Below are 11,806 nucleotides of genomic sequence, written 5' to 3' on the forward strand. Positions count from 1 at the left end.
AAAGAAAATGTTCAAAATAAAATACTGGTTTCCTCAATTTCTCTTATTATATGCCCTTCTAGCACATAATGCCTTTATCCTGCAAAATGTTTACAGTTTGCCACAGTTGATAAAATTCATTTAATCAGCAGTGGGTAATAGTTGCTAAAATTTACTACTACAAACAGTGCAGTTCAAGTCAAAATTCGTTAAGCTGACAAAGCAAAGGAATAAAGTCAAAAGTCAATCTACGCTGCTAGCCTGGAAAAGCCACTTGTTACCTTCCATGCTTTGTTACTGCAGCAGAGAAAAACTGAAATAATAGGAAAGGTATTTGCCTACTTTGCACTAAAATCAGTATATTAAAGTTGAAAGATTGCTTTAGCCACTAACCTTTCCTTCATATAGCCAGAATTCTGAAAACAGAATCTGCCTGATGTTAAATAGAATAAACCATGTTTCTCATGAATCAGGCACAGGCAAGAAGAGCATAATTTACATCAGAAGCTTTGTATCTGAAATTGCACCATAGTCTAAACATGGCATACACAAATAAACCTTCATTTCTGATTCATTTCTGCACAACCGTTGGAGCTTCTTTCTTAGCATTAGGACATTTAATGTGGAATAAATGACATTTCCTGAAGGAATTCTAGTTAAGTCATGTAAATGAGAAGACAACTACAGATGCAGACTGGGACTGTAGGACAATCTTTTCCTTTGGAAAGTTGTTTCATAATGATATTTTCATAGTTTGGACTATTTATCATTCAGTACTACTCATCGAAAAATGTATCTGTCTCTCTAGAAACTTGGCCTTGGAACATAAAAATAAATGAGGTTTTGTTTATTCATAGCTCAGGTTAGAATTGTACACAAGCAACATCATTTACTTAATTTATTGTTACATCTAACACTCAGCAGCCATAGCTTACTGCAGCATAGCCCAAGGACACAGGTGTAACTTCTTAGGGTCATTTTTCAGAGCAGATGCCCAATATTTTATATGCTCATTTTCTCTTATCACTCTTCAGCAATAAAATGTGCACAGGGACAAATTACTGAGAACTTTCTATGGGATAGTAAAATGTGACTTGGGGGCAAATATTCTCCTTACCCTCTTGGGAGCGTAAGGAGAGCAAACAGAGGTGAGAGTCTGCTGCGAAAGCTTCGGCCTTGGCTCCCTTCTCGTGAGACCCGTGAAAGGATGTCCCCTGGGGCTCCTGCCTTGTCTCCCTCCAACATGAGCTGTCCTTTGGGGCTTCCGCGTCATCTTCTTCCACCACAGGCAGTCCCTTGGGGCTCCTGCTTCATCTGCCTCCACCACAGGCTGTCCCTTGGAGTTCCTGCCTCATCCTCCTCCACCATGGGCTGTCTCTGGGAGCTCCTGCTCTGTCTGCCTGCGCCACAGAAAGGTGCTGCTGACTTCTGCTGAGGTCAGTTGCAACAAGCCGGCTCTGCTAGCTGGGTTGTCTTCTTGGCATCTTGCTTCATGTCAAGCATATATAGGATACTTGGTTATAAACAGGTATGCACAGCCAGGCTGTGCATTTTAATGGACAGAGAGCATAACTAGAAGACAGAAACATTTTGCCATGAGTTCTTCTGTGGCCCAGGATTAACTAATCTCTATTTGTTCTCATTTCTGCATTGTAATTCAATGTTAGTCATATTTCACCTCTTCTGTCAGGAATCATAACGTTTGTTTTCATGTATTTATGGATCCTCAAAGGACTAAAATCCTCTGCTTCCAAGCAAGGAAGGATATTCTTGATTCAGATGAAAAAAAGAAACTGTGTTTAAATTAAAGGATGACTAGAAAGCTTCAAAACTATAAAAGTTCTGGCTTGTTTAGTGCTCTCCTAAAAAACATAAAGATGACCAAACAGATTACTTGTATTAAAAAAAAAAAATGAAAAAAACCTTTTTGGTCTAAGAACTTCTTTGCCAAGTTTCAATCTAAAATTATTTTTTATGGCTAAGTTATAAATTGCTTAAAAATGGAGTTTATAATGGAAATGGTGACAGACTTAACTATGGCGGCACTAGCAGGCGCCAGCATAATTACAGTCTTCTCAGGACATAACTTATTACAGGCTACACAGCAGAGCCAGTATTTTGTATTTTAATTAAGAAACCTGGATTTTGTTTGTAATAATTGACTGTTATGCTGCCCCTCTTGCCAGGATACTCTTGTAAAAGAGGCTCTTGCCTCTAGTAGTCTTTCTTTGTTAAATATTTTAAATAAATTTTATATTGTTGACTGAAAGATTACGTGCATTTTAGAGGTCATTATTAACCGTCTTTTGCTGACTTCAATTGTTCTATTTTGTTTTTAACAGAGATTTTTTTCCTCTTATCTGTGAACAGAAAAGGTTTGTAGTCAAGGTCTCTGAGAAGTATAAAGCTATACCACACAGGCCTCAAATAGAAAAGTGTGTTATTTGGCTACATTCTGTTTATAAAGGCATTAGGCCGCTTTCAAAGCACTAGACAAGTACATAGAGATTCTGTTACCAAGTGAGATAGTAACACAAAGAACTTCTCTGCTTTGAAAAGTGTATCTCAGTAGGTTCTGCCATGTGCTGTCTCAGTTGAGATGAATTTCAGTCTTCTACGGAGAATTTCGGTTCCTTGACACTAAACAGTATTTTCGACATGCAGACACTGCCTTTTGTTGTATGTCATTGGGGCAAAATCACAGTACACAGTAGTTTGGAAAGCATCAGATCTAAAGCGTGTTTTACATTGATAAGCTTGAAAAAAATGCGTGCAGTAGGAGTAGCTGTTCCTCGACAATGTTGCATGGAATGCTGCCACCTTTTGGTGCTGCACACTGCGTACAAGGCACGGACATTGCAACCAGCTGAAAGTAGCGCTCGGCTCTAAACCGTTTTCCATTCCATCGGTAGCAGTTTATGTTATCATTAGCATCTGTAATTTTTCAGATTTTACATTTGTTTCTTGATTTATCTTCAGTTAGCTTAAGTGTGTATCTTTCCATAGCCAACAAGTGCAAGAGGCATTGACTCCTTTCATGCACATTCCGTAAGTGCTGTGTACCTAAGCTGGCCAGGAAAACCAGAAGTGGTAACTAAACAGATTCAAAAATGGACCTTAATACGCACAAACTTAAGCAGGTGAGAATAGCACATGTGTAACTCCAAACACACACATAGACAATGTGAGAACAGTTGAAGCGCTTAACATTTCAAACTGAAAAACAAAACATTTCAGGACTAGAACAATATATATCCCAATTCATTTTTTGTATGCCTCGCTTACACTGGGTACAGCAAACACTGGGCCAAAAAAATTCTGCTCATAGCACCTTTATTCTCTTGGTTTGGCCTCAAAACGATGCCATTCTAACAAACACCATTTGGTCATTTTCCCCCAGGGACTGTCTACCAGCTGGGGAGATTATCAAAGTTAATTATGTCACTTCCTTTCTTGTCTCCAGCACACTCCCATGCTAAGAACAAAGATAAAGGAGTCAACTTTACCAGCATATCTCTCCCTGCTCTCGCCTAGAGAAGTTTCTCTCATGCCAAGAGGACCTTCAACAAGTCTTTGCTGCCTTTGTATCTTCCAAGTGGAGCACAAGGAAAAGAGCGCAGGAGATAATCTCCTGCTACATACTTTGAAAAAATATTAGCAGGGAAATATTAAATGGTCATGTGATTTGCTTTTGCATCTTGAAATAACTAACAGTATTACATTACCAAAGAGCTATAATTATGGCCAAATAGCTGAATGAAAATGGAAATATAATATTTGGTTTTATCTTGTGTCCTTGGAGCACAAATGCAAAGCAGAGAAGGAAGGAATACACAGCAAGAAAGCTGGTATAAAACGCATAGAAATTATGGCACAAGCCTTTCTCAAATATCTATACTAGAGATCTCAAATATCTCAAATGTCCCTCTTCATCAGCTATTCATTAGGTGGCATTTATTTCTACTGCACAGGGAAAAATAGTCTGGAAAATCTGCTCCAGTTATAAGTTGTCCTCGATCAGAAATACTGGAGAATAAGCAATAACTCATGGAAGGTCTGGAAAGATTAGAATTTGCCTACTTCTAGCCAGGTTTCTAATGAGACATCGAAGACTAGCAAAATCCAAATGATCTGGTGGTGGATTCTCTTCTGGGACGCAAACTCGCACTCTGCTTTTAATCAGGAGAAAGAGAGAGGCTTTTAAGGTGAGCTGGAGAGAGTGGAAGTGACTCACTATTCTGCAAGTTCCAGTGAGCTGATGCAATGTGAGCGAAAGAGCACCCTTGGTCGGGGGGAGGAGAGACGCTGAGGAGCCGAGCAAGACCAGTCGCCTGAGTGGGAAGTGGAGATGAGGGCAAGGAAATCAGGTGGAGCGCATCCACAGGGAGTTAGAAAAGTCAGTAGTTTTGAAGAGTGATGATGAAGAATGATTGCGTTAAGTGCTGCTGTAGGTTCAGTTCCATAAACTTTTTTTCCCCTTTGGATATATATGCTAAAATGTCTCTTTATCTGAGCCCCAAAATATGGCTCAAGTAACGTTTCATCACTCACATCACAACAAACAGGCTCTGTGTGACAGACAATGGAAAAGAAAGAAAACGCTAACCTCATCGTCTGACTCCCTTATACCAACTGATGGGACTGATTGCTTTGACATCATGTTTATCAGTTCCACATGTTTTTTTGGTTTGGGGGGCTTGTTTTAATTCTCACAAAAGGATGCCTACAAAGGTGAAAGCAGAAACCAGTAGAGTCCATCTCCTAGGAGAACACATTTGACTGCAACCCTTTGTTTTTTTCTGATGTAGAAGGGACGTGAATAAGGACTCTTGAAAATGGATAGCAAAAAGTGTGAAAAGGAGGATGTATTTCAGAAAAAAACTTGCAAAAAAGAAGGTGTGGAAAAAAAAGGAAAAAAAAGACAAGATCGTTCTAAGTCTTCTACAGTCAAGAGAGTGGTAACAGATACAAAGCCCTTGAAAACCAAAAGCTTTTCATTGTGAAGTGTCTGGTAATGTGAACTCGAGTTGTCGCCAAGATTTATTCGACTCAAGAAGAAGGATAACCAAAAATACTCTGAGAAGCAATTGGTAGAAATTAGAATTAGGTATCAGTGTCATGAGAATGATATGCAAGTAGAAAACTAATGAAACTAAATCTCTGCCCCCAGATATCAAGGACAGAAAAAATACAGTAGGTGGAATAAAATATTAAGGGCTTCTATTGGAAATAAAATGTTATTTTTAAAGGAATTGTTGAAACGGAACTTTCTATACAAAATGTACGAGAGCTAAGAGTAAAAGCTTTGCTCTGTTTACCTACTAGGAAACCTTTTCCATCTCATGTCATTGTATAAATAAAAGGGTCATTAAGTCTGAAATCTCAACAGGAGCTGAGCAACAGGATTATGTAGTATCATTAGTTATCATAAGTCCATGTTCAGGTCCTGCAGTAATCCTCCATTTGTTCTCTGAGTGAAAAGTGGAACATGACTACTTCTCAGCTGGAATTATTCTGGTGATTTCTGTCATAGCAGTGGAATGACAGAAAATGTTGGCCAAATCATGCAGGCTTCAGGCAGGCAGTGCACCTAATTAAGTCAGTGAGAGATTTTTTTCCTTCACACAAACTGTGGAAATTGGCCCACTTTCTTTATTCAGGCGCAGATCAGGATTCCTATCTTATTTTTGTACTGCATTGGAGGATGATTTGAAGGCTGTCTGGCAGTTTAATGCAATAACAATCCACAATGTACCAACCCTGTCCTGCGTAGGGAGGGTTTGCCCTGAGCAGGGTTCGAAGATGTGTCGTTTCAGTGTGCTAGCTAACTCATCCTAGCCAGCAGTAAAGTGTACTCTGGCTCTGTTCCAGCAAAGCACTTAATCATATGCTTATCAGTCAAAAGGATGACTTAAATACTTCAAATTATGGACACGCTTTGATACCTTGTTGCATCACACCCAGAATGTTTGCACCATTACCCGGGATTAATATTAACCAGAGACTGAAAGAAATGAAATGGAAAAGAGAGGTTTATAGTGAATTGAAATTCCAAACACTACTATATACAACTCTGATACTCTGATCCTGCTAATACTTTTCGAACGGTTTGCACAACCACCTGTTCAACAGATGAGATCACTGATTAGAAACTTAGAAGTCTCAGATCTTCAAAGGTTTCTTTTTTTAATCTTGTTTTTAAGTCATCCAAACTCATTCCACTTGTATTTTAAGATTGGTGTCATCAGTATTTCAGCTTCCTGAGATGCATAATAAGAATGTAATAAAGTCTTTTCTATTCCTAACATTATTTCTCTTACTTGCTATTGATGACACAGTATTTAAAAAATCAGAAACACTTGCAGTTGCATAACGTAGCCCCAGCTGTGTGTGGGTGATGAACCACGGGAGGTTATGGATTAGAATCTGGCACGTTTTTTCCTTCTGCAGCCACTTGCAGCTTTTGCCTTCTGAACCATGGGTGTGCCCTGTCGTACACAACAGCCGACCGCTAACGAAGCAATACTGGAAGCCTCAGAAAGTTTTGAACTATAAATAGTGAAGAAATGAGTAATTTGTATGCATGATATAAAATAAGCTAATTTTTAGTTACTGTATTGCTTGATAAGAGGTGATAAAAGGTAATAAAATCAATTCCGGTTAACTTCAGGCATCAAGACTCGAAGGACGCTGACTACAGGTAGCTCCAGTTGCACAAATGCAAACACAGACGAGAAACGATGATAAATACTTGGAAATTACTTCCAATGGGAGAGAATCAGAAGTCTGATAGAAGCAAGAGTGGGAAAGCGATGAAAGGAAAGACTCCAAGGCCTCCTAAATGAAAATCTAAGAAGATATTGGATGGGAAGTTTTCCATTGTAACTTATGAAAATGTCAAGATCAGGTAAATAATTGTTCAATGCAAGTTTTTCAGATGGAAAAAACAAAGTTGATATTCTGGCCCAAATTTTTGCAGTTACTATCATTTTGTAAATATGTCATCTTTATGTTAGAAATTGATAATTTTTGTACACCCTTGAAAAAAGTTAGCAATAACTTGTAAAAGCAAGCCCAGCAGTCACTTTTAGTGGTAGTATGAGGCTAATAATAATGAGAGCGAGTTCACTCCCATGCTCAGTAGACATATTTATCAAAAGTGAAAGAAAAATAACTCAGTGTAAAAGCAAAGACACCCCCACACAATCTTAATTAAACCAGTAAATGACAAGTGAACAGCATCTGGCTTTTCTATGCCATTTATATCTGAGAAAGAAGCTTGCACATACACTCCCATTTACATTTCTTATTATACCTCCCATTTACAGCAACTTGAAATACCTGTCATTTTTACTTATATCATTATTAGCCTAATTAAATAATCTATGCCCATTGTCCATTATGTACATCTCCTCTCATTTCACATGGAGGTGACTTAAACAACTTGCAATTGATCTCTGTTATTTTTCTTCCTAACTTTGTCATTACAACGACAGATTTTGCTTCACAGAAACAAACCAATTCCCTCTTAGTGACTACTGTGGTGCAGATGGCAATGCCCGCTGCTCGATAATCTGGAGAAAATGTTATTTTTGTCATTGGACCAACATATGTCTGGAGGTGACCTGGAATCATATCATATCTTGCCTGACTATATGCACTGAATGAGATGCCAAATTAGGATTGCCGTAACCCTAGGCTCTACATAGTCAAAAGAGAAAAATTGGTATACATATTTTATATCTTAGGCATCCTCACATTTCTCAAGTAGTTATAATCCACTAGGATTCTATGTTTTAATTCTACTAAAAGGACAGAACTGCTCCCCAAATGCTCTTTAGCTTTTCTGTTTGACAGGAGATAGACGTGTGAATAACTATATAAAAAAGTGTGGGGGGGGGGGCGGTTATGACATGATTCTTACGTAAATATAGAAAAAAGGGAACTAAAGGCTGAAATATAACAAGTCCACTATCTGCAGGGCTGTGAGCATCCATCTATCTGATTTTATCCAACACATGTAGAGGTTAGTTTCAATAGAGGTGGGACATTTATTCCTCACAGTCCAAAAAATTATTCATACAAAATGCATACCTCTTAATTAAATGTAACTATTGTACACTTACAAACTGGGGATTTCTAGGAAAGGGAATAATACTGAAAACTGAAAATCTGTCATAAAAGTCACTGACAAGTTAATGAAATTCATGGAAGAAATTATTTGCTAAATATTTCAGTGAACTGTACAACCAAATGTATACTTCAAATATCTAAAATCTATAAATAATGAATTTAAAATCTGTCAGGCTATAAGTTGAATATATTGTATAATAAATATCATTCAGTCCCTCTAATAAATTTTCTTAAACAATCTTACTTGCTGGTTTATGCTAGGATAATATATGGCAAAGGCTGGGGTTTTCCTTAGAGTTTGGTTTTGTATAAAAATAGAATTAACTTTTTGGAGAAATGTAGATTTACTATCAAAGAGACAGATATATGACAATCTTGATGGAGAAGCTGGTCATACTGTGGGCAAATTTAATAAAGAAATAAATCAAATATTAAAATAATTCTCTGAGGGAACTTACTTCATTTTAGGGGAGAAATAAAGGTTCACTAGTAACCATAGTGAGTTCATATTATTGCCATTGTTTTTATAAGTTGTTGCCATGACTTTTTTGACTTTTGGGCTAGATTGGACTGAAAACACAACAGCTGGCTACAATTATGTGTCTGTAACTTTTTTTTTTAGAATAACTAAACAGAGCACAATAAAATAAACAGGCTTATATTCCAAAGAGACTCGCACAGTTTAAGAGAGCTATACATGGTTATTAAAAAAAAAAAAAGATTTTTCTATACAATAGGAGTAAAGCATAAATGAGAGATTATTTTCACAAATGTGCTATATTTATTAAGTAGCTGATTCATGCCTATAATCTGATTTCCTCAATTAGCAATTTCAGGAGCATTGATTAAAATAAAAGTATATAATTGTGCAATTATCTGAGGTGCAAGTGCGCATTGCTTTCATCGGCAAAGCTTCCACTAGATTTTGTCACAGCAAGAAGTGCTAGCTTGGCCTTTTAATTTATTAGAGTAATTTTTTAATTAGCACAGTTTAATTGTGATTTTTATTATCTAGAATCAGCGTTAAAGACGACTTTGCATCAAGTGCCTTTTAGAAAAAAAAACTATTTAATGACCTCATGGTACTTGAATTTCTATGTCAATTCATTTAATAAAGGACAAAAAGAGACTTCAAAAAGCAGAAGAAAAAAGAGGAGTGGAAAGGAAGACTGTATTGGTGAAATAATACCACAAAACGTAGTGTGAGGTAAACATTGTTATGTCTTTAAACCATCTAACTTAGTTACTTAACAGAGATAATTTCAATATAAGGTAATGGCCTCAGCCATTAACCATCTAACCTGGAATATCAGTTTAACTGTTGAACTTTCTTGGTTTATGTTTTGCTGTTTGATTATTTTTTTTAATGAGGCTGTTTCTTTAATATATTTCTTCTCCACAGCTTTTCAAATTATTAAGGCATTTGTAATTATATATTTTAGAGACATTTAGAAGTTACTAAAGACTTCAGGTATTTTTAGCAATGTGTTGGTTGTGTTCTGCATGGCTAACTCAGCAAGGAAGCATCAATGACTTGGGACCAAGGCAGTCTGCTCCTTTCACATCCCACATGGCAGACTCATCCAGTTCTGCTGCCAGTCCATGATGGTGGAAGAAACGGTTTTGTTCATTGCCTTTCCTACATAGTAATACCTGCACGATTCATGTGTCAGGCTGAGGTTGTGCAACTTAAACTCTACACTTTTGCCCTCATTTTGCCATATACTCCAGCTGAACTTCACAGTCTGTCCACAGTGGACACGTGCAGAGTAGTAGAAGCTTAGACACAACACTCCGAAGCACCGGTATGATGTGCTTGTGGCCTTCCATCCCTCTATGAGCAGGGGATATAACTTGCCCAATTATACTCCTATGGGTGGATGGAGCCATCATGGTGCAATGTCTTCTACAGGTTTTTGGAACTCTATCCTCATCCCTGAGCATATTTAACATATTTCCAAAACCATTCAATAAACTTTGAGTACCGGAGTACTTGAGTAAACTTTGAGTATCACACCGGAGAAAGTTTATGGCATGATGGTGGCAGCAGACTAAAGAAAACAAGCTTGTCTATGGTAAATTGTCTCCTTACTTTATAGATATCAAAGCAATTTCATTGGTTTGGCCCTGTTGACTCAGTGGTTCTGATCAATCTTGCCATCTTCTCGTCCCCGCTGCACAGAGTTTCCACAGGACACGTTCCTTTTCACATTGAAAAGTGAAACTTCACACGACTCATCAAATGCAAAGAGAATGTTAAAAGTAAGAAATTATGTAAGCTATGAAGGCAAAGGTGACAAGCACAAGAAACTTATTAGAAAGCATAGTAAAAGCACGATAAATTACAAGACACAAGCAAGATATCCAGTTTAGCAAAGCACTCCAGGATATGCCAACCTTTAAACACATGCCAAAATTCACTGAAGCAAATTCATCTGAAGTATTTTGTTGGATGCAAGATAAGTTGTGGAATACAGTAAGTAGTAAAAAAAGCCAACAGATATGTCTTATTTTTCAAGATTTATTTCTATGAATTTACTAAAACTCTATGTACAAAACCAGGTAATTTTACCTTCATGGTGTCCTCACCTTTCAACTTACTATGATATCAGGCTCACGCTTACTGGAGCACTTTAATTTTACCTAGAGTGAGGCGCTTAGTAAATATAAGCAGAGACAATTAATTCAGTCTAGCGATATATATTCAAAAGTGTCAGGGAAACTTGGAAAACATTTACTGTATTACTGATAGTTCTTTCTGAAATGCCATGGAAAACTACAGACAATGATGGAAAGCCAGTGCTGCTCAGTGCCTGCTAGACAAAGACTAAGATGGGCCCTGATTAATTGCCAAAAAACACTGGAACTTATAATTTGACTGACATATTGTGAGCCTGGTTTGTAGTAAAAGCTTTAAGGGTATTCACATACACTGTACAAAGTCCTTTTCTATACTCAGTATTCCCTGAATTATGAAAAAGTATTGCTTTTGCTATGTTTGGTTCATTTTCAATTTAATACTGATTTGTAATGTAAGAAGGAACACATTTTGCTCATCTTCAATAGTTCCTAAAAGCCATCTTTTCATTTTAACCTTGGCTAGTTAAATATTTCCTAAGACTCTTTACAGGTAGTTGAGGACTACACAAAAAAGCACAGAGAATACCACATGAAAAAGAAAACTCAACTCCAGTTCTTTCAAACCAAATTCCATTAGCTTCTGTTGAAATCATGAACTCACCACTTTCTTCACAAGAATAAAGCTGATGCTCTCGAACTCAAAATGTCTCCAAGAGTTTGATTTTTGTAAGAACTGACGAAGGCTGAAACAGTAAGGCCTTAAACTTGCTAAACAGGTAGTGAGATACGACCACACCAAGGGGTAAATGAGAATTGCCAGGTTGGTGCAAAGAGTCTGAGCTCAAACTTGCGGAGCTGTTTGCATGGGACTTCGCTCTCCTACAAGAATCTGATGGGGGAGTTTTCTACAACTTGCTCAAACACTTCAGGGAAAGGAGATTAGTTTGGCTTTAATTTAACCAGCTAAATTGAGTGTTATTACTGGAAACAGCTCTAAGCTTTTCAATTCCCCTAATGAGGTCCAAACTTCTATGGATGCTATCACCTGAGACTACTGTAATATTTTATTTGGATTTAAATCTTCAACTTGGCAGCACTGCTGCGTCTCCGTGGA

General features: G+C 37.4%; 1 protein-coding gene across 2 annotated transcripts in view; it reads right to left on the reverse strand.

Moving 5' to 3' along the window:
- Positions 1–11,583, reverse strand: part of BMP5 (bone morphogenetic protein 5) — a 78,045-nt gene extending 66,462 nt beyond the window's left edge. For both annotated transcript variants that reach the window (XM_068937399.1, XM_068937398.1), the window contains exon 1: positions 11,354–11,583. The gene's annotated coding sequence lies outside the window, so the exon portion shown is untranslated. The remainder of the gene's footprint in view (positions 1–11,353) is intronic.
- Between the last annotated feature and the right edge of the window lie 223 nt (positions 11,584–11,806).

This window comes from Struthio camelus, chromosome 3 (assembly GCF_040807025.1).
Source record: "Struthio camelus isolate bStrCam1 chromosome 3, bStrCam1.hap1, whole genome shotgun sequence".
Taxonomy (NCBI): Eukaryota; Metazoa; Chordata; class Aves; order Struthioniformes; family Struthionidae; genus Struthio; species Struthio camelus.